Source organism: Onychomys torridus, chromosome 1, assembly GCF_903995425.1.
Source record: "Onychomys torridus chromosome 1, mOncTor1.1, whole genome shotgun sequence".
NCBI classification, from domain to species: Eukaryota; Metazoa; Chordata; class Mammalia; order Rodentia; family Cricetidae; genus Onychomys; species Onychomys torridus.
The window spans coordinates 135,873,873-135,897,185 of record NC_050443.1 but is presented as its reverse complement, the minus strand read 5'-3'; the positions used below and the strand labels follow the sequence as shown (position 1 = coordinate 135,897,185).

Genomic DNA, 23,313 nt, shown 5'->3' with positions numbered 1-23,313 from the left:
TAGGCTTTCTGCTTTACTTTTTTGGGGGGTGGCTTTGAACAAAACAGAGAGATTTGCCTGCCTCTGCTTACAAAGTTAAAAACGTGCGCCACCACGCCTGAAACTTAAGAAACTCACCCCATGCTCACAGCTGCTCCCAGTCTCAGTTCTTTCAATGCTGAATAAAAAGTGTGCCCCCCGCCCCGTCACGTGACTGTTAAGCCTCTTCCCAGTTCCACCATAGAAGAGTCGTTCAGTAGATCCGAACTTGACTCTGCAAAAACTGTCAGATTGGTGTGCATTCTTTGACTTACCTTTTCACCTCAGAAGAAAGTTGTTTTGTTACAAATAATGGAACTAGAGGCAAATTAGGAGGAGATACAGGGTTCAGACTGAGCACTGGTGCGTTGACTTGAGAAGGCGGGTGGGTGGGGCTGTGACCTGAATTTGGTGAGTAGTGGGGGAGCAATATGTTTTTTTTCCTCTGGTCTGCTGCCCCCATTTAGAGCTGTCCTGAAAGGCAGGTTTGTCTTCTAGAAGGGAAGAGGAGGAGGGGTAATTTTTTTTTTTTTTTTTTTTTTTTTTTTTTTTTTTAAGATCAGCGTAAATTACCTGTTAGTAGCTTGTTGGGGGGCGGTGCTGATGCAGGAGGATTGAGAGCAGGTTTCAGTTCTGGAAGGGTGGAACACTACAGGTATCTCAACTTTCCCCTCCCTTCTTCCCTTCCTTCCTTCCTTCCTTCCTTCCTTCCTTCCTTCCTTTTTCAGGCTTTAAAGATGGTATTTTGGGAAAACCTTGCTTTCTTAGAAAGAGCCAATTAGGAAATTAGACAGTGGAAAACAGTACTGTTGGAAACTGACTTTCCTAAATTCCAGATGCTGTTTTCTGGTTGTTTGTTTGTTTGGACAGGGTCTTACTGTACATAGCTCAGGCTGGCCTCAAAGTCTGGATCATCCTGAGTGCTGGGATTTCAGACACGTGCAGCATGCCTAGCTGTGAAGTATGTAGTATTTAAGCTGCGCTAAGTAATGTAGTCGTTTATGGGGCAAGGGTCCCTGTCGTTTTTATTAATTCATCTTTCTTAATGAGGAAATGTACTCACAGTTCTAGGTCAGGATGTCAAATACCCAACTCTGCTGAAAAGGGTGTTCCCAGGTGACTATTGTAAATCAGGTGTGGTATGTTCTTGTGGAGTCTGTATTCTTAGCTTTGACTAGGTACAGTTTATGCTGTCAGGTTACCTTCAGAGACAAATGTCATATGTGTTTATAGCACTGTTGACATTTTTGGCCAGATAGATTTCATTTTGTGATAGGGTCTGTGTAGCTTGCAACTTACTATGAAGTGGACAGAGAATGACCTTCAATTTCTAATCCTTCCGTACCTCCTTCCCAGGAGCTAAAATTATAGGTGAGCTCCACCAAGTACCCTTATGTGGTTCTGGGTACCAAACCCAGAGCTTTATTCCTGTACTCTTGCAATCTGAGCTTTAGCCCTAGCCCTTGGCCAGATGTTTTCTGTGGCAGGGGATCGTTCTGTACTTTATAGGACCTTTACCAGCATTCTTGTACCCACCAGATGACAGAAGCCCCTCTCCTACGCCAGTGACAATAATCTCATATGGCTCCAGACATTGTCAAGGATTTCCCAGGGGAGCAAAGTCACCCCAATTGAGAATGAAAGTAGTCCTGCGAGTGAAATATTCTATGTGTCAATGAACTATTGTTTAAGTACTTCCTATTAAATTGCCTTGAGTTTTAAGACATTTTTTATTACTAAACTCCAAGAGTTACTATTCCCTGTGAATGGCTTGTGTGCCACAGAAATTTTATTGCTACAGAAATTTCAGGTATTCATACCATTGTAAAACTTCATAAAGTTTGGGATTAGAAACTTATAACTAGAGAAGGAATACTAGTGGCTATAGAGAGGATGGCTCAGTGGTTAAGAGCACTTGCTGCTCTTATAGAGAACCAGAATTTAGTTTCTAGAACCCATGTTGGAAGGCTCACAATTGATTGTAATGCCAGCTCCAGGGGTCTGAGGCCCTCCTGAGGCATCTTTGGTTACCTGCATTCATGAGCACATACATATTAAAAAATAAATATATCTTTAAAAGAGGAATATTAACTGATTTTGTTTTTTTTCCCTTTTTTTAGTATACTCCATGTTTCTTTCAGCTTCTTTAAGTTAATGAAACATGGATTGACCATGCATATTTATTAGGAAAAGTTGATAGTCTGTAGTGTCAAGAATTTTCCATGCATGCTTTTATCCCTAGCACTCAAGAGGCTGGAATGGAAGGATTAATGGTTCAAGGCTACCCTGGCCTACATAGAGCCCCTCCCTCAGCAAGCAAACAGCAAAACCTAACCAAAAATAATAATGCTGAGACTCCATGTAAATAAAGCCAGTCAGATGGCTCAGCAGGTTGAGATGCCTGCTGCCAAGCCTGACTGCCTGAGTTCAGTCCTGGGGTCCCACATGGTAAAAGAGATTCAGTCTTTAGCTAACAGCATTCTGCAGTACACTTCTGTAGTCTAAGAAACCAAAGTTAATGAAAAAGAGTGCCATAAAACACATGCAGTGACTGATATAGGAAGAAAATGTGACCCCTTTATTAGGCCTTACGGAAGTTCAGGGAGGTGGAAGTGTAGCCCTGGCTATGAAAGGTGCATTTTTAACCACGAGTTGCTTGTAATTGGCCCCTTCAGAAATAAAAGTAATTTGTAAAACTCAGGAACGGCTACATAATTTGTGAGGTTTTTTTGTTTTTGTTTTGTTTTGTTTTGTTTTTTGGGTTTTTTTTTTTTGTCTGTTTGTTTGTTTAAAATGTAAGAGTGTTAGCCTGGTGGGAACAGTATGAAGCCAGCATGCCAGGGGCCCCGTGGAATGGATTCGTAGGCCATGCACCTGGGAAGCTGGCTCTGTTAAAGCTCTATGTCCATAGCTAAAAGGAGGATGGCGACCCCACCCAAGTGAAATGCTCCCACCCCCAAACCCTGGAGTTTTCTATTTTTTTTTCCTCTGTGTGCCAGGTGGGATCAAACCCAGGGCCTTGCCCCACCTAGGCTGGCACTCCTCCACTGGGCTTTGTCCAGCCCCACGTGGGGTTTCTGAGATGTTGATCTGTACTTTTACTTCCAATTAAGAAATTCTCAAGACCCCTCCCATGATTAGTTTTTCTTTTGTTAGAGTGGTAGCCATCATTCCTCGGGGTCCTGGGTACCTGGGCTACTTCTTCACTCAGGTTCTTCACTGAACCAGGCATTGTTGGCTCTGCGGGGTGGGGGTGGGGGAGCAGCTGTGACCACGATGGGATGAATGTCTCTGTATTTTTTTGTTTTTTGTTTTTGTTTGTTTGTTTGTTTTTTCGAGACAGGGTTTCCCTGTGTAGCTTTGCACCTTTTCCTGGAGCTCACTTGGTAGCCCAGGCTGGCCTCGAACTCACAGAGATCCGCCTGGATCTGCCTCCCAAGTGCTGGGATTAAAGGCATGCACCACCACTGCCCGGCATATCTCTGTATTTTGTCTCTGCACTTAATGCATCCTTTAGTCTGTTGGCTAGAGAGACAGACAAGCACGCAGTCACACAAGATATCCTGATCTTAAGTGGTGCTTCAGAAAAGCACATGGGATTGTTTGTTGCCCAAAAGCCGTTCCAATGGTTTGGGGAAGGCCTGGACGGTTTCCTTCAATATAAGTTGTATTTGATATACAACATACTCCCCAAAAGTGACTAGGAAGCAACCAGGTAAGTTAGGGGATGGAGTTCTAGCAGAAAAGTGTTGTGCTCAAGAGAAAAATGTGGCCTTGGGGCCATTTGCAGGACTTCATGGGTTTGAAATCAGAAAGGGGCTCCTCGGTGGTTTTCATATGATTATGCTGCAGCTGTGCAGAGAGCGGTGTGAGGAGTGGGTACGGCTGGTACTCACGGTGCCTTACAGGGTACCAGTGTGAGAAGACTGCTTTTTACTCCCAGGGAGGGTAGCACCAAAGTCTTCAGTTCCTCAGCCAGTCATGGGGCACAGCCTGTGCAAGCATGTGCAGCCACCCAGGAGCAGAGAGTGGGTGTTAGCAAACAGTGCCTCCCCAGGTCCCTGCAGTCACCCAGGGATGGTGTGCTGGGTAAAAACTGATAGCTGAGTTTGTAGTTCACATCAGAATGATAGTGGTGGTTCACTAATACTGCTGACAGGGTGGTAGCAAGGATGACTCAGAAGTTTCTGGCATGAACAACTGAGTGGGATGGGATAGGGAAAGCATTTATGGTGTTGGAAGAGACACTGGGTGGGTGGGTGGGATGAGGTTGGTACCGGGTGGGGGAGGGAGGTAATTCCCTTTTGGAGATGTTTTGCCTGTGAGAGAGAGAGCTGAGGAGCTGGCAGCTAAAAAGATCTGGGATGGAAATGCCTGCACTCACTGCATAGGAAAGCCTTGAAAGAGAGGACAGAGAAAAGAGAGAAAAGGCCTGTCCCTGCAACTGTTGACCATTCCCTGTTGGAGAAGAGAGGCCAGCTAAGGCTGCTGTTCATAAGGAACTAGTACACACGCAGGGTAGGAGAAAGCCTGGGGTCTATGGTTTCTGGTTTGGTTTGTGTTTGTTTTTTCTTTTTTGGTTAGAATTGAGTGGAGAGACACTGCATTGGTTTAGTTGTACCTGGAAACATCAGAAAGATAAGAGACGAACACAGTTTGGGGAAAATAGAGGGTGGGCCCGAATTCCAGGGATGATAAGGACAGCGGGGCAGGGTTAGTCTGTGATAGGAGAGAGAGGAGGCACGAAGATGCTTCATTTTACTTTTCTTGAAAGGAAGGAACAAGATTATTAGCTGAGTTTATTTGTTTCTGAAGTAGAACATTTCTTTAACTAGTGTGGTTTCTTTAAAAGGTTTTTACAAAAAAGTATGTTTAATTTGGCTGTGCTAGGGATTGGACCCATGTGAAAGACAAGCACACTTCGAGAACTATAGTCCTGTTGGAGTATTTACTGGTGCCAAGGTTCATGATTGGGTTTGTGAAAACCGTTGAGTCCTTTTCCTGGGAAGATATGAACAGCAAGTCTGTTCATCACAGAGGGCAGTGGTGATAAACTGAAGGGTCCCACCTAAGTCTGTTTTGGTGAGCCAGTGGGAATATGGGGGGTGGGCATCTTATGAGGAATGTGCGTGAGCTCCAGAGTGGCCTCACACCTTTCCGGACCTTGGCTGTAGCCTGGCCCCATGGAAACTTTGTGGATGGCTCATGGGCTTTTTTTTTACAATGTCAACAAACATCTTAGCTTCCTCTGCAATCCTGGTGACCTAGGATTTTACTCGGTCTTTTATAGACCTACCTGATGTTTCAGAACCACTTGAATTCTTCCTTAGCAACCGTTTGGTTACTTCAGATGCCTACTTGTATATAGCTACTGTAAAGACTAGGAAGCCCCGCTCTCTCTCCCCTAAGAAGCCCACAGCCCATCTGGATGTACTGTGTTCTCTGCTGAAGAACTCCTTTTGTTTTTCTGTTAACTCCTGGGTGAGACTTCCTATTAAAAACCCCTTTTAGAAACTCAGCTCTGCCTCTCACTGACCTGGCCTGAAGTGAAGAATTCTGACTCCCCCTGAGTAGAGGTCTCTGACTAGAACTTCTTGAGCTGCTTTGGTGGCCATGGGAGCAGAGTCTGTGCCCTACATTGAGCTCTGCTTCCTGCCTTTCCTTTGTGCTTGGGTGACTAATGTCATTGACACCTCATTATGGGTCTTGGTCTTACCAATTTTGCCAAGGTTGCCAAAGGACAACCTTGAGTGTCATCCCTCAGAAGCATTACACTTGATTAAATTTTTGAGACATGGATTGATGGTAAGGCTAGGTTAGATTTGGCTAGGCTAGCTGTCCAGAGTGCCTGAGTTCTGCCTGTCTTTCTTATCAGTGCTAAGATTACAAGTGTGTGCCTCTGTGCTTAGTTAGCATCCTCCTCCTCCTCCTTCTCCTCTTGTTCTTTTTCTTAGCATGGATTCTGGGGGTGGAAGTCAGGTCTTCATGCTTGCTGAGCAAGAAGTTTACTGACCAAAGTATCCCACCAGTTTGGTGCCTCCGGCTTGCAATCTCAGTCTTGGGGGTGGGGAGCAATTAGTGGATCCAAGGAGATTGCTGGACAGAGTCTGCATACTTGAGGTGCAGAAGACAAGCTGGGGAGTGACTGGAAGATATCTGATGTTGACCTCTGGTCTCCACGTGCAGGTACATGTCTGTGCACCTTCCACACATGCCAACATTTACACATCTAATACTCAAATTGTGTAGATGGATACAGTGTCTAGTTTCTCCACGGATTTGAGTATAAAACCTCACATGTATCTCATTGTACCCATAAGTACAATTTTTTTTTTTGTCAATCAGAGTGTATTTATGAGGTGGGGATGTAGCTCAATGGAATGCTTGCCTAGTGTGTGGAAGACCCTGGGTGTGATTCCTAGCACTGCCCAAAAGTAAAATAAAATTTTCCATTGAAACATGCAGCAGTACTATAATGATCTAAACACCTGGTAACGAGGCCACTGCTTTTGTCACGTCATGGTCACATGCTATTGTTGAGGATCAGCCTAAGGCATTTTGGTTGTTTTTGTGAACTTGTGGTGAGGCCTCTGGCTCTCTGGGCAGCTGTGTGAGAAAAGGTGAAGGTGAGTACTGAAAAGCAAGTCTCAGGTCAATGCTATATCATTGTGTATTCTGACCAAGCCTTCTGTGAAAGGTCAACTGCAGGATTCGGCTGGAGTCAGGTAGTGAAGAATTTTCTGGAATCAGCCACTGGACATAGGAATGTGCCTAGGGCACTGTCTTGGGCTTACTGGGTTTGTTTGCTTGTTTTGTCCTTGGGAGATGAAGGTAGAACTGTTGTTGGTATGTGTGTCTAACCTTTGAAAAGTTGGAGCCCTGAACTTCAATTTGTTATGCTATTAAATAAGACAATCCACCAGTGGAGGCGAAGCCTGACTCCTTTCTCTGATTAATAGAGCCTTTGGTATGGCTCAGGAAGCCTTCCTGTAGCTACTGTGTGGCCTCCTGAAAACTCATGAGGCTCTTAGTCCCCACATACCACAGCTTCTAGATGAAAGCCTATACTCTACAGTCTTACAACTTGTGTGTGTGTGTGTGTGTGTGTGTGTGTGTGTGTGTGTGTGTGTGCGCGCGCACGCGTGCGCGCGCGCGCTCGAGCCTTTTTTTTTTTTTTTTTTGTTAGAGCTGAAGGCCAAACCCAGGGCCTTGTGTTTGCTAGGCAAGCACTCTACCACTGAGCTAAATCCCCAACCCCTTTGTGTGCTTTTATGCAGCATTAGGGATCAAACCCAGGACCTCCTGATGAAATATATCTGAAACAAATTATATAGAATGGAACGACAAATTTCTAAGCTCCTTGAAAATACAAACTATAGCCAAAAATGTAGGATTAAAAAACAAAACAAAACAAAACAAAACAAAACATTGCTGGGCAGTGGTGGTGCAGGCCTTTAATCCCAGCACTTCGGAGGCAGAGGTAGGCATATGTCTGTAAGTTTGAGGACAGCCTGGTCTACAGAGTGAGTTCCAGGACAGCCAGTGCTACACAGAGATACCCTAACTCAGAGATAGATAGATAGATAGATAGATAGATAGATAGATAGATAGATAGTAGGTAGATACTAGGTAGATAGATAGATAGTAGGTAGGTAGATACTAGGTAGGTAGATAGATAGATAGATAGATATACCCTAACTCATAGATAGATAGATAGATAGATAGATAGATAGATAGATAGATAGATAGATAGATAGATAGTAGGTAGGTAGATACTAGGTAGATAGATAGATAGATGGTAGATAGGTAGATAGTAGGTAGATAGATTAGATAGTGGGTAGATAGATTGGTAGATAGATAGATAGATAGATAGATAGATACCGCCTGCCCTCCCCCCAGAACAAACAAGCAACAGCAACAGAAACCCACGGGCCCCGGAGAGTTCAGTCAGTGGTTAAGGGCACTTATTCTGGCTAAACTGGTGAGCTTCAATATCACCAAGAGACCTTGTCGCAGGCAGTAAGATAGAGAGTGGTAGAGGACACTCCTTACCATGCCTGCCCTCCTCTCTCCTCTGCAGGTTGGGAATTTGAGGCTAGCCTGCTTTACATAGTTAGAATCTCAAAACTAAACAAACAGATTTAACAAAGGTTAGATATGAGGGAAATGTAAATAACAATAGAGTTCACAGTGTGTTAAATACAGTATAAGCATGTTATAGACTGGTTAACTCTAAACATATTTTTATTTGTATTTGTGTGTGCCTGCATATGTGTCTATGCAGCATGTGCATACTTGGTACCCAAGGAGGCCAGGAGAAGGCATTGGATCCCCTAGGACAAGAGTTTGAGCTGCCATGTGGGTGCTAGGAATCAAGCTTGGATCCTCTGGAAGAGCAGCCAGTGCTTTGCATTTAACACGTCTTCTTTCCAGCCCCACTTACTCTTCTTTGTTTCTTGGAAGGGGATGGGCTGTGTTTGAGGCAGGGTCTTGTAGACCAGCCTGGCCTTGAACTTGCAGTGGTCCTATTGCCTCTACCTCTTGAGTGTTGGGGTTGTATGTGTGTGTACACCTACCACACCTGGTTTGGTTCACTTATTCTTAAAAACTCCCAAGTTCAATATATGATCATTTTACCAACTAAATCATTTAAAATTTTTTTTAAGTGAAAGAGGCTAATATTACAACATGTATTGTAACCTCATATCCCATTGAAAATATACACTTTTCTGTTTTAATGGACCTCTGAAAGAAATATGATGAAATTTTCTGAAAGAAGACATTGTAGTGTAGAGTCCCGAAGGGTTCTCTGGAGCTTTCAGTTGTTAAATGGTGCTTTCCAAGGTTCATGCTGGATCTGGCTGGCTATAGAGGTCATCGTTATTTCTCATTGGTGAGCAAACTCAAGAGAAAGTATTCAAGCAGTAGTTGGTAGTGAGGACTACAAGAGAAACCCCTTGGTGATGTGCCACATTCCAGTTGAAATATTGACAAAAGTCATAAAGTATATGCATATGTTATACATAATTAAAGTAATTTCAGAGATGAAATGGTACTCTGTAACTATTATGGTTCATATGGAGGGTGTTCAAGGAGTACAGAGATTTCTAAATACTGGTGTAGGAATACTGCTCCTGGGAATTCCAAAGAAATCCTTTCAAAGAAAACAAAGCTAGGAATATATTAATATATTCATAGCGAATGTTCATAACAACATAATTTGGAAATACTCTTAATATTCATCCCTAAGACACAAGTTGTGGCAAAAACAATAAGGATCCTTGACATCCAGGAACTGAAAGGGGCAGAAGATAGTGCCCACTGCCATTTAGCCTGAACAAATAAAGTCTGCAATTTTCACAGCTGTGTATGAAAAGCCGTGGAGAAGAGAAAACCCAGGGCTGGGGGTGGCTCAGTGCATTTGCCCTGTAACCCTCCAAAAGGAGTGACCCTGGAGGATATGAAATGATACACTGTGAATTTGTCTTTGAGAAATGATCATAATGCTTTGTGAATATTTGGACTAGAACTTACGTTAGAGCATTGATGCCTTTTTAAAAATTTAAACATTTCTTCTTTGAGAATTTCACATGTATACAACATATTTTTATCATATCCATTTCCAACTCCTTACCTCCAGTACCTCCCAGATTTCCTTCCATGTCCCTTTTCCAACTTCATTGGCCTCTCCCTCTCCACTGAGTCCAAAATTGCTGCTACCCAAATGCTCATAGGTATAGGACCACTAGAATACCTCAACCCACTAGACTGTTCTCTAGCCATCATCAATGGCCAGTAGCTCCTCGGCTTGGAGTGGGGACTCATGCAGTCCTTCCCCATCCATGCTGGCTTGATGGATGCCTTTTAAAACTCAGTTTATAACTTTTTATTGTTTTTTGAGATAGTTTCTGTGTAGTTGTGGCTATCCTGGGACTTACTATGTTGACCAGGCTGGTCTTGAACTCACAGAGATCCTCTTGCCCCTGCCTCCTAAGTGCTGGGATCAAAGGTGTACACTACTTTGTCAGTTTGTGATTTTTTTTTAAAAAAATTGCTGAAATTAAAATTCAAACAAAAATTAGAATAAACATCCCCCCTCCTCCAAAAGAAACAAAAGGTTCCCCTTGAATAATTTTGGGTATGTGCTTCCCACATTTTTCTCATTGTATACATTTGATATATTTACTTGGATACTTTTTTAAAATGAACGTACTGGAATACAACCTAAATATTTCTTCTCAGAAACCTTATTTTGATGTCACTACATTGGGATGTATGCTTGGCTTTGGAGATGGTTTTAAATTTAACAGCTGTATCTAAAAGTAACTGAAATCAAGTGAACATGGTGGGTGAGGTTTCCTAGTTATTTTGAAGCATTTGGTCAAATGCAGAGCCCAGGTCATGAAGAGGTCCCTGAGGCCTTTGGGCTGGCATACTTTATAGGAGAGTTTATGATATCCAACTTGCAAGAAGACTGAGGGAGTGGGGTTGGTAAAGACCCAGGGGACAGACCAGGAGCTGTTAGTGACTGCCTACTGTATGGTGCTTGTCTATAAGAAAAGCCTGTGTTCTGGTCTCTCTGTCCCCAGAATGTTGGCCCTTTCTCATCACTGACGCCTGCCAACCAGAGCAGATTGACCACATGTAAAGCAGCTGGACTTAGTTTCCTTTTACTCTATTCCATGAGAGCAAAAATATCTACTTTGAGGGTAATAACGAAACCAGAGCGGACGACCACATGTAAAATAGTTGAAGCCTTGATTTCCTTTTTACTCTGACTAGTCCATGAGAAGAAAAGTAGCTGCCTGGAGGGTGGTGATGGGAATTAAACAAGAATGTATGAGTGTGAAGCACTTGTTCAGTATTAATAGAACCAGTCCTCTAAATGGTGGTGGCCCACGCCTTTTATCCCAGCACTCCAGAGGCAGAGGCAGATGGATGTCTGAGTTCAAGTCCAGCCTGGTCTACAGAAGAGTTCTAGGGCTACACAGAGAAACTCAATGTCGGGAGTGGGAGAAGAAAAAAGAAGCAAACAAAGCCATAGTCCTGGACACACCTTTATCAGTTCTTAGATGCACATCAAATTCAAAGCTCCTCAATGTGAGAAGTAAGTGACTTTATTTAAACTTACACCATCCCCATTTCCCTGACACATGGTATTAATCCCACTGATTGAGAATAAGACCACTACCACAGTTTGAAGCCAAATTTGAAGCAAGCTTTAATTAAGTACTGACCAGGTGGATGAGCTCTGTCCAAGTCCATTCAGGTTCCTGGGAAATGGCTCAGAATCACAGTTTGTAGCGGCTTTCAGAAGGAAAACTGATAATTTATTGCATTTCCCATTGGGTCCAGTCAGGGGCAAGCATACATCCTGAAGTACCTCCAGCCTGTGAACCTCCTCCCGACATGTGATCAGCACATCCAGTACATATGGGTCAAACAAACTTGTTTAGGGTAATGGAAACCATGTGACTTGTTATCTCCCATAAACAATAGGCTCCAGCATTTCAGGAACTGTCTGTCCTTGGGGCTTGCAGAACAGTCATTTTTGTTTCATGGATTTCTTAGGCATAGTACTTTTTTTTAAGGCATAGTACTTAAAACTTGAAATGTAACTGGCTCTCACCATGACCCAGTAGGCCCAAGACACAGACATCCTTCCCAGCCCTGGCCATCATGAATCTGCTAAGGCCAGCTAGCACCCAGGAATTGGGCACTCTCATCAAATCCAGCTCTTTCTAACCAAAGTTCAGAACCATTAGGATAATCCCCAAACAGGATGAGAACTCTACCCCAAACGAGGTCTGTGGTTTGGGATTTCTTTGTAAATGCTCCTTCTGTAGAAGCCAACAGTGGGTGCTTTGAATTCCTGCTCTGCTCCCTCACCCACTGTAACTTGGACTGTCTCAGTAACGAACTTGAGTTTCCTTGTCTGGAGGCAGATTCAGTTAACAGAAAAGCATCAAAGAGGCTGCCCTACATTTTGGGGAAGGGGTGGGTATATTTGAATGTGTGGTCTTCTTATTCAGTAAATCTATCTATCTATCTATCTATCTATCTATCTATCTATTAATTTATTTATATATTTACTATTTACTATTTTACTTCTACTGCCTGTTAAGAATTGGCATAGTTAATTTGTAGCTGAAGCTTTCCTGTGCCCACCCGACTCCCCCATCCTCACAGTCCCGTAGACGCTCAGACCCAAATGAATACACAGAGGCTTATATTAATTACAAACTGTATGTATGGCCTATTGGCTCAGGCTTCTCACTAGCTAGATCTTACATCTTAAATTAACCCATTTTTATAAATCTATACGTTGCCACATGGCTCATGGTTTTCTAGTGCCTTTACATCTTGCTTTTCATGGTGGAGACTGGCAGCATCCTCTCTGTTCTGCCTTTCAACTTCCTCCTCTCTAGTTAGAATGTCCTGCCTAACCCTATTCTGCCTCACCATTGGCCAAACAGCTTTATTTATCAACCAATCAGAGCAACATTTTTTTTCACAGCATACAAAAAGACATTCCCTCACCACTTCCCCTTTTCTTTCTAAACTAAAGGAAGGTTTTAATTTTAACCTAGTAAAATTACATATATTAAGCAAGAATTACAGTTACAATAATTTATATCCATTTCTGCTTGTCCTTACCTTTTTTGGCCCAGTGGATTCTAATAGTGAATGGTGGGCTTCAGGGATGCACCACTCACATGATTCACGGGAGGGGACCACGTGGAAGATGTTGAGCTTGGTTTCTGAATGTGCTAGGGGAAAGCAGGCAAAAGAACACTTGTCATTGCTAATAGGTAGCTTTGGACCTCATCATTTGGAATGAAAATGTCAATAATCACCTTTACCAAACCAAAGGTAGAGAACTTGGGGGCAGCCTCTGAAATGCAAATCGTGTTTGAATTTCTGGGACTGAGGAGGTGATGGGAGCATTTGTAGTGGGTTCAGGGCCCTGGGCCTGTCATGTGGCAAACAGGATGGGCTCAAGTTTCTTCTGGCTCAGTTTCCACTTCAGGGCAGAAAAGCAGCCGAAATCTCTGCTGAAGGGCCGCTCTTGGCTGTCGTCTGGTCTCATTGAAAAAAAAAAAAAAAAACCGGTAGCCTACAAGCTGAACTTGAAAATAACTTCAATCTGAAACTCTGTTTCCATCAAACTCTGCTGCCACAGCCAGTCTTCTAAAAGAACAGACTGCCCACTCAGGGAAGGACAGTAAGTGCAGAGCTCACACTGGCATGCTTGGGCGGGGAAGTGGGCAGGGAGCTCCTTCTCTCTCTCTCTCTCTCTCTCTCTCTCTCTCTCTCTCTCTCTCTCTCTCTCTCTCTCTCTCTCTTCTTTTTTTTGCCTGTGATCATAATGAGGTTGAAGATTTCTTTTAAAAACCATTTTCCCAGTGGATGTGAGTGGATGTGGTTCTGCTGGGACTGTCGAAGTCCATCTCTGTGAACCAGCCCTGCGGGTGCCTGAACCAGCAGGACTTCTCCTGTTACTCACACTTCAGCACCTCGTGGGTAATATTAAACCAGCTTGGCTGAGGAAGCATGGCAACTTTTGAGGCAGTGACTCTGAAATCTTTGTTCTGAACGAGTCTGAACTTCTCTTCTCATCTCTTCTCTTCTCTTCTCCTCTCCTCTTCCCTTCTCTTCCCTTCCCTTCCCTTCCCTTCCCTTTCCTCTTTTTCTTTCCTCTTCTTTTCTTTTCTGTGGGTGCATGGAATTGAACCCAGGGTCTTGTACCTGCTAGGTAAGCCCTCTATAACTCAGCTTCAACCCCAGCCCATCTCTAAAGTTTTTATACCACGGAAATAGAACTATCCTTTTTCTCCCTTTGAATAACCTGGCCTTCTACCTACCTGTACTCTGCTGATAATTTCCTTCACTGTCTATGTAAAAGTCATTTTAAAAGATGCTTTTGAGTAATATGCTTTGGGACTGGATGTAGTTCAGTGTATGGCCCTTGCATGAGCCCTGGCAGCCCTGGGTTTGAGCCCCAGCATTGCAGAGAGGTAGCTAGGTAGGTAGACAGATGGTAGATAGACAGACAGGTGTTTGTCTACACTGAGTTTGGCTACTCTAGTACCTTGTGTAACTGGAATCTTAGAGAATCTCTTTTTTATGTCTTTGTATTTCAGTTAACATAGTGCCTTCAGGGTCATTGATGTTACAGTGTATGTTGGGATTTTTTTTTTTTTTTAAGGCTGAATATTATTCCACTCTGTTGATCGAACACATTTTGTTTCTCGCTTCTTTTTCTAGCTTCTAATGTGATGGCTTTTTGGTACTTAAGTGCAGTTATGGGCTTCCTTTGACTTTCAAGGGAATGTGTGAAATGTAAGAAATTCCTGTGGCTAAAGGCATGTATATTTCTAGCACAAAATTTTAACTTGAAAGAGAAGTTTGGTAAAAGTTATTAGTGATGGAGGAATAAAGCTAGGGTTGGAGCAAAGGGGCTTTTGCTGTGGGAAGCACAATATAATGTCATTATATTAAATATTGAAATCCTCCTTGAATTGATAAGGAAAATCCTGCCTCTAATTTCCCCTGGTCCTGGGCTATGGCCATCCTCTACTGTAGTGTCCACACTTGCTGGGCCCCAAGGGAAGTCACCCTGGGATGAGGGGGCCTCTGCAAGAACGCTGATGCCAGTGAACTCTCCACAGCTGTTCTCTTTTGGTATCATATTAGAACTCCTCCAGGTTTGAGACAGACCCATCCAGGCCAACACCAGCTGTCTCTCACCTCTGATCTGCATATGCTGTTTACAGAGAAGTCTGGATCAAGAGTTAGTTGTGTTTTTGTTGTTGTTGTTTTGTTTTGTTTTGTCTTGTTTGTTTTGTTTTGGGGGGTTGTGAGGGACAGAGACAGACACATAACAAGAAAATGTAAAACCTGCTTAGTCAGTAGGTTAGGCAGAAGGACAGCAAGTTTGAGGTTAATCTGAGCTACATAATGAGACCTTTTTTTCACCAAACAAAACAGAAAATAACAAAGGCATGATTACAAAAGCGTGCATATCTGAAATTTTACCTTGTGGAGCTGTGGAGTCCACCTGAATTTCTGTGAATCCTGTAGAAGACAGAAGACTCCTGGGCTGTAGGAGCAGCAGGGGGAGTAGATGGTTTGCATTTTCCACTCAGCATCTTTTTATTTATTTATTTATTTTGTTTTTCGGGACAGTTTCTCTGTGTAGCTTTGGAGGGTGTACTAGATCTCACTCTGGACACCAGGCTGGCCTCGAACTCACAGAGATCCGCCTGGCTCTGCCTCCCGAGTGCTGGGATTAAAGGCGTGCGCCACCACCGCCCGGCTTTTTTATTTAATTTTTTTGCTATTATTGTATGTGCATGCGTGGCTATATGTATGCTGCATGTCTGTGGGGATAGGTGCCCATGTGGTGTGTGGAGGTCAGAGGACAGCTTTTAGAGTCAGTTTGATCCTTCTACCACCTGGGATCTGGGTACTGAACTCATGTCCTCAGGCTCCCACAGCAAGCCCTTTTACCTGCTGAGCCATCTCGTTGGCCCAGGTTTTTTCTCTCCCTTTCTTTTCTCTCTCCTTTGTCGTTCACTTTCTGTCTTTCTTTTTTTCCCCTGCTGTTTGTTCTGTCTTTGTTTTTTGAGACAGGATCTTATGTAGGTAGGATCTCTGCCTGCCAAGTGCCAGGATTATACAGAAGTACACCACTGTGCCCAACTTCATGTAGTCCTAATTTTGTTAGAGCAAGCAGATGACCAGTTGATAAATACAAGGTGATTTTAAAGATTTATTTTATTTTATGTATATGAGTATTTGCCTGCATATCTGTGCGTCATGTGGGTGCTTGGTGCTCATAGAGTCCAGAAGGTTGAATCCTCTGGAATTGAAGTTACAACTAGTTGTGAGCTATCATGGGGGTACTGGGAATTGAACTTTCATCCTCTGCAAGAGCAACACATGCTCTCAACCGCTGAGCCGCCTCTCCAGGCCCTAACATCAGTTTCAATGCAGACTGAATAAAATCCACCTCTTTTGCACTAAAAAGACTGAAGGCTTCTGTTGAGGTAGACTAGATATCTTTTGATATTTAATCCTTATGCCATTAGAAAGCAGGGCACTGGAGAGGTCGCTCAGCGGCTAAGAGCGCTTGCTGCTCTCCCAGAGATCTAAGATCAGTTCCCAGTGCCCACATCAAACAGCTGACAACCACCTGTGACTCCAGCTTGAAGGCATCTGACACCGTCTCTGCCCTTTGTGGACACTGGTACATGCACATAAATAAAAACAAGCCAATATTTAAATATTCTTTGTGGAGAAATAGCAATAGTGAGCTCATCACATCAAAACAGAAGTCACTGTTTCTGAAACCCCTCCCGGTGTTTGTAAGAAATCAGCTGGGGGGCGGGGGTTAGGGCAGCAGTATTCTACATATGTTTGGTAAACTGCACTGTCACCCTGGTTGCTACAGCCATCCTATTGAGAAAGTGCTTATCACAGAGCCTCTGGGAAGACACCAGAGTGAAAGGATGCCTCATGCCCTGGTGTTCCGAAATGCTTTGAAGATGTATGCATGCCTGTGTTCTCGGCAGCCAGTGCCAGTGTGTGAGAAGGCTGAGCATCAACACACAGTGATTTCTCTTCTGTTTTGTCTTTCCAAATTAATATTCTCCCTTTTTTCTTTTTCACTGTACTTTGTTATAAGATGAGATCTCGCTATGGAACCCTGACTGTTTTGGAACTTGCTGTGTAGACGTGGGCTGGCCCCCAGAACTCAAAAAGATTGCCTGCCTCTGCCTCCAGAGTACTGGGATTAAAGACGTGTACCACTGTGTCCAGCCAAATTAATCTCATTTTCATATTTTTTGTGTGTTCTATGTACTTTACACTCTTAATTTGAACTCTGCCGTAACTGTCAGTCACTACCTCCTTCAGGGGTTTCCTCGGTTCTGTCTCCTTAAAGAACTGTCTGGAACTTCCCTTGCTCTCCTTAAGACTGGTTTCTTCCTAGACTCCTCCATAGCTGGTCTCTCGCTCTCTTTTGGAACCTTGGTATTTCTATTGCCTCTCTCTTATATTGAGGGCCCTGATCAGCCAGCTTCTGGCTTTTTCTCAATAGACAGTCTAGCATAAATCTGAGGACCAGATGGTATGGGTTTAAATAAACCTAGCTCTTTGGCTTATCTAGCTGTGTGACCTTAAACCACGTAACCTTTCTGACTCAGTATCCCTGTCTTAAAGGGAAAACTTCTGTGTGGGGTTCCGGTGAATAGTGAATATCCTGTGTGCTAACACAGGTCAATCACTTGGGAGATTTCCTGGAAAACATTAAGCATCCCAAAAGCAATGATGCTTGTAGATGAAGTTCTAAGTTGTCTTATTAAATAAAAAACACAGAGCCAGAAATAGGGGTGATCTGACAGACATCAAAGGAATCAGCACAGCCACGAGCTAACCTTACCTCACCGCACCGCGGCTTACAAAAGTGAGCGACTTCCTGTCTAAACAGACTTATATATCTTTCTATTCTGCTAACTCATTTCCTCTCCACCAAACTACATCACTTCCCATCTGTCTGCACAGACTTCTAGAATTCTATGGTTGATGCTGGGATTAAAGGTGTGTGTTACCAGGCTTGGCTCTGTTCTCTAGTGTGACCTTGAACTCAGAGATACAGACGATTAAGGGTGTGTGCTAACATTGCATGACTTCTGGATTTTTTTTTTTAAGATTTATTTATTTACTATGTATACAGTGAGTGTTCTGCCTGTAGGCCAGAACAAGGGTACCAGATCTCATTGTAGATGGTTGTGAGCCACCATGTGGTTGCTGGGAATTGAACTCAGGACCTCTAGAAGAACAACCAGTGCTCTTAACCTCTGAGCGATCTCTCCAGCCGCATGACTTCTGTTTTTACCAATAGTGGCTGACCTTTCTCCTCTGATCCTCAGGTAAATTTTATTGGGGGACACAGATAAATTATCATCACAGATGCTATTTATATTGGCATCACAGTTAGGGGTGCTCCCCACCCCACCCCCTTTTTTTTAAGTGGCATGCATTTTGTAGTAATCTGCCAAGAAGAGGTTTGTGTAACTTTCTGTAACCATGCCTTTATTTTGTTTCACATTTGACCTGCTGCCTGGCAGACTTGTTTGCAGATGAAGCTTTGCCTAGCTTCATGGAAGCCTTCAGCAAGCACTGGGGCCCAAGTGTCCCACTACCTGAATCTTGTGCTTAAGGATTCAGCTCATAAGGCTCCAGGTCAGCCCTCAGTCATTCCCTCTAACTTTGGAGATTTAAATGCGGGCCCTTACAACTATATACTTAAAAAAAAACAAAAGGACTTATTATTTGATCTTCTATATATTTAGAAATGTCTGCTTCCTGCCAGCATCGGGGATCTGAATGCAGCTCTTCCCCAGCAGTCAAAAGGATGAGGGGATAGATGCGCCACTCGCCACTCCTAGCAGAGGAACATGGGCTGTTCATTCAGCACACTCTGAGCGATCTTCTGTGCCTGGCACTGGGTTGTGGCTTTGACTCTCCTGTCTTGTCACCACATAATCTCATTTTGGTTGTAATATTCAAAATACTCTTTCTAAAGGGGCCCCAAAATGCTACCCAGTGGTGCTTATAAAAGGTCTGTGTTGCTTAATGTTTTCTTGGCAGGAGCCTCAGAAAACTCCAGATGAATTCTGAGAGCAGTAGATACATGTCAAGAGCGTTCCTTGTGGTTAGATTCTCTTTCAGTAGGAGACTCAGAATCTAGGCAGACCTCAGGGAGTGACAGACAGCAGTGGGTAGGTAAAGAAGAAGAGGGTTGGAAGGGGCAGAGGCCAGGCACACCCAGAGGAAGAGAGGCTATGAAAGTGCAGATAGCAAGAAAGAGGAGTCCCACCCACATACCCAGTCCTTGCCCTCAGCCATCTGTTCCTAGCACATCTCTTGGCCGGCCTTCTCCTGGTGGCACTTTGGGCTTTCTCACTGGAGTCACAATTCCTGAGACATTTGCATGACTTGGTATTAGACACAGGGAATTGTTATTTTGCTCATGTCACAGCAGTCCCTGAGAGAGGTTGAGCACAAGATTATTCCCTGGAATGAGATGCTAACTGGACAGATTTGGACCATGCTTCCTGTTGCTATAGGTTGTGGGCCCTGCTCTGCATGCCCATATGGTTGTATAAGTGTGTGCATGTCTATTGTGTGCATGTGCATGTGTAGTTTTTAAGGAGTATTTTCAATGCTTTAAAAATGGTCTTGCAGCATCAGTGGTACGGTTCAGATAGAGTGCTTGCTAACATGCTGGAGGCCCTGGTTTCTCATGAGAGCACTGTAAAATCAAAAGGAAAAAAAGATATAGTAGATAGAGTTTTTTGTTTGTTTGGGTTTTTGGTTTTTTGAGTTAGGCTTTCTCTGAGTAGTCTTGGCTGTCCTGAAACTCCGCTCTGTAGACCAGACTGCTCACAGAGATCCACCTGCTTCTGAGTGCTGGGGTTAAAGGTGTGCACCACCACCTCCTGGCTAGATAGAGTTTTAATATGTTCACTTATAAAGATGAACGTTGTTATCATCTCTCAATTCTTGCTTTGGAGCTGAGGTAGCCCAGTGAGTAGATGACCTAACAAGCCTGATGACCTGAGTTTGATCCTTGGGACCTACATGGTGGAAGGAGAGAATCAACTTCTGCAAGTTATCCTTTGACCTCCACATGAATACTGTGGCAGGTGGGTATATCCCCTTCACACACACACACACACACACACACACACACACACACACACACACACAAATAGAAACCTTTGAAAAATTATCTTTGCCTTTTTGTTGTGTAAGACATTGTCTCACTATGTAGCTCTGGCTGTCCTGGAACTCACTATGTAGACCAAGCTGGCCTTGAACTCCCGAAGATCTGCTAGCCTCTGTTTCCTGCGTGCTGGGATTAAAGGTGTGAGTCACCATGCCCAGCTTCTTCTGTTGTCTTGCTATATAGGTTAGGCTGGCCTGGTACTTGAACTCATCCTCCTGTCTGCCTCCTAAGTGCTGGGATTATAATTGTGGGCCACCATACTTTCTTTTTCTTTTTTTTAATTATTAGAAATGTAATTGTTAGGTCCCTTCATATGTCTAGAAATGATCTCAGTCTGGACTATAGAAGGATTTCTGACCGTTAGACAAAAGCCAGCACTCCTCGGGAACTTGTGAAAGGCTTTTCCATCTTCCCTCCGCCCAGCTGCTCCTGCTCTGTCTGTCTGTTCTCTCTCGCCCCAACCCCCATGCCGCCATGCTCTGTCTTTTTCTGTTTCCATTGATCTCTTCCACTCTTGTAGCCCTGGCCATATCTAGTCTGTTTCTGTTTCTCTCTACTCCGGACTCTTGCAGATGCCTCTGGGTATTTTATCTCTTATTCACAATAAAAGCCCTCCTCCTAATGGAACCGATATGCTGGCACCCCCTTGCATACAGTCATAAGGACGGTATAGCCTGAGCCACACAGCTGGATTCTCTACCACTTACTCTTCCCACTTCTCTTTTTGTTCAGTGGACTTTCTGAAAGTGAAATCTGCACTCGTAAGTGCTTGGTTGGGGGGTGAATATGAGTGATGTTTTAGAACCCATCTTATTTTGACATACTCAAGTGTGCCCTGGTTCTATTGGGAGGTTGTGGTTTTGAAATGCTCTTTTTTTTTTGCGTTGGTTGTCTTGTGTTTCTTGCATGTTTTAAGCTGAAGTTGATCTGACACTCAGTGGTTTGGAGACCTTGCTTGCTTCTCCTGTAACCGGCCCTGGCTTGTATCCTTATCCCAGCTTGACTTTTTCTGTCTGGTCCTCACCGTATTGAATTGTGCAAAATGGTCATTGGTTAAATAAAAGTAGAAAGAGGCTTTTGTTTTACCACAGCCCGGTAAACCGTGCTCCCTTGATGCTCTGATTAGTTATGGGTGTTGCTGAGTGTGGGCTGCTTCCACGCTCATCCCTTGTTGCTCACTGCTTCTGACTCAACTTTACTGAATTTCATCTCCCCCCCCCTCCACCTCACCTCCTTTCCCTCCTCTTCTTTTCTCATGTGGGGGATGGATCCCAAAGCCTAGAGCATAGTTTTATTGAATTTTGGTTGACAGCACTTACATGCCAAGACTTTTCAAGAGCTAAACCATGGGAAGCTTGATATGTGGCTGCCTTCACCATAGCTCATCTCCTTTGTCTTTGGACTCCATATTTATGTCTGTTCCTAGTTCCCTTCCTTTGCATTGTTTTCAAGGTAGCTGTCATAAATTCAGCCCAACGTCTGCTGTTGTTTAAACTGGTTTGCGGTGTTTTATCTTCGTGAAGATGTCGCTGCCGGGACCTTGCCTACCATTGGCTTTGTCACAATTCTGGGCTTTGCTCACCCTGTTACTAGTGGGTTGTTGGAGCTCATGCTTGGGCAACAACTACCTGAGAACAGGTTCACAGTGTAAATGTGTTTTCTACTCTGGGGTTCCTTTTATTCACTTGGTGGGTCTCTTGGCCATGCTGTCCTAGAAGGCCTGTGTTTTCCCTTGCTGGTCAGGAGTCATTTTGTCTCTGGAACTCCTTCTACCCTTTCTAGTGACTTTTCTCATTTTGCTATCATATCATTAATGTTCAAAGGCCTGGTTTTCTTTGCTAGGTGTTCTGTGTTTCTCTGCTTGCTCTACTAACCTATTGCTTTGGGGCAAACCGCCTCAAATGTAGCCCCATCTACTTTATTTTGAACTGACATGCTCAAGGATTCAGTTAAGACTGGCAATAGCTCCAGGCACCTGATGATTGATCCACTTGGTGGCGGCACCTGTGACGCCTGGAGCCCATGCCTGGGGTACTGCTGTCTGGTTTCTTCTCCCCGTGGCTTCTCAGAGTGTGGAATCTATCTTGAAAGGAGCCTCTGGAGAGCCCACTTTCCAAGGCAGCGAGGTGGAAGCTGCATGTTCCTACATGGGCTGACATTGGTGCTCAGTGTCGGCCCTGCCAAACTCTCGGTCAACATAATCATTATCTGTCCAAATTGGTGTGTGGGCCGGGGTTAACTGCTTGAATGGGGGCTGGCAAAGTTCCCTTGTGGAAGAGCGTAGGACAGTACTATTCTAGTAGCCTTCTGACAATGTAATCCACCTCATAGTTACTTTTATTTTTTTTCGATTTTACTTGTTTGTTTAAGTAGAGAGTGGGGGGGGGGGGGGGGGGTGCATGCTTGTACCTGCACAAGTGCGTGTGTGGATGTCAGAAAACAACTTGCAGAAGTCACTTTTCTCCTGCCATGTGAGTACCCGGGACTGTCAGGCTTGGCAGCACATGCCTTTACCTCCTGTGCCATCTCACTGGCCCTGTCATATATTATTTTTGAAGACACTATGTCTCTCTGAGACTCTGTAATGGTAGTTTTCCTCTTCCTAAAGTCCGTTTCCTTTGAAGACTTAAGAAGTACTCACTTGTACGAAAGATATTTAAGTCTCATTTTCTCTTAGTCTAGATTCCCTAGTAAATAAACTGTCTCACACCGATGACCAAAAATTCCAGGAGCTGATAGGGAAAACAAGTGGGCTAGACCCGTCCTCACTGGTCTACATGCCTGGGACTCTCGGTTTTCTGTTGGATCACAGACTCTCCTGGGGCACTTCTGCAGAGAGGAAACCTTGCTCTTAGCCAGGCTGGAGGTGGAGCCCCAACTGTTTTGTAAACAGCTTGCAGACCTCCCTGGAAAGGTAGGTATGTCTCCAGCAATCCCTGAACCTTTTGAAGATCCCATAGTGTAAGCAGAGCTTGCTCTTTCCGTCTCTGTGGTGGGCTGTGACTTGGGGCTTCTTGTCCTCCCTCTGCTCTGCCAGTTGTCCAATCCTTTCTCTTCATCCAAGGTCATCTCTGTCTTCCTTCCCACTTCACTGAGTACCCAGCTGCCCCCTCCTTGACTGGGGTGATTATTTGTTTGATGCTATAACACAGAGAGTGATCATACTGTCCTTGAGGCATGTCATACTTCTCTTGGCCCCTTTCTTTTACCAACTCTCCTTATTACTGACACAAAAAACCAAGAGTCTCCTTTTAGAGTTTACTCCTCTGTTTGTTTTACTCATATGCTCATAACCTCTGTTTTCAGGTTCTCTTCTCTCTTCTCACTGGGGAGTAATTTTGTTCCAGTGTATAAGTTAAGAATCTTTAGCAAGTTGTTAGCACAGCATTCATGCGTATTTCCCTCAAGCTTCCGTTCTTCACGGAAATCTCTTTCTCCATGATGTCTCCTTTTCCTGTCTCCACACTTGAAGAGAATGCTCATCTGGTTGAGGCTGG

General features: G+C 43.9%; 1 protein-coding gene across 1 annotated transcript in view; it reads left to right on the top strand.

Annotated features, from left to right (window-relative positions):
• Positions 1–23,313, top strand: part of Gcnt1 (glucosaminyl (N-acetyl) transferase 1) — a 32,931-nt gene that overhangs the window by 667 nt on the left and 8,951 nt on the right. The window lies entirely within an intron of this gene.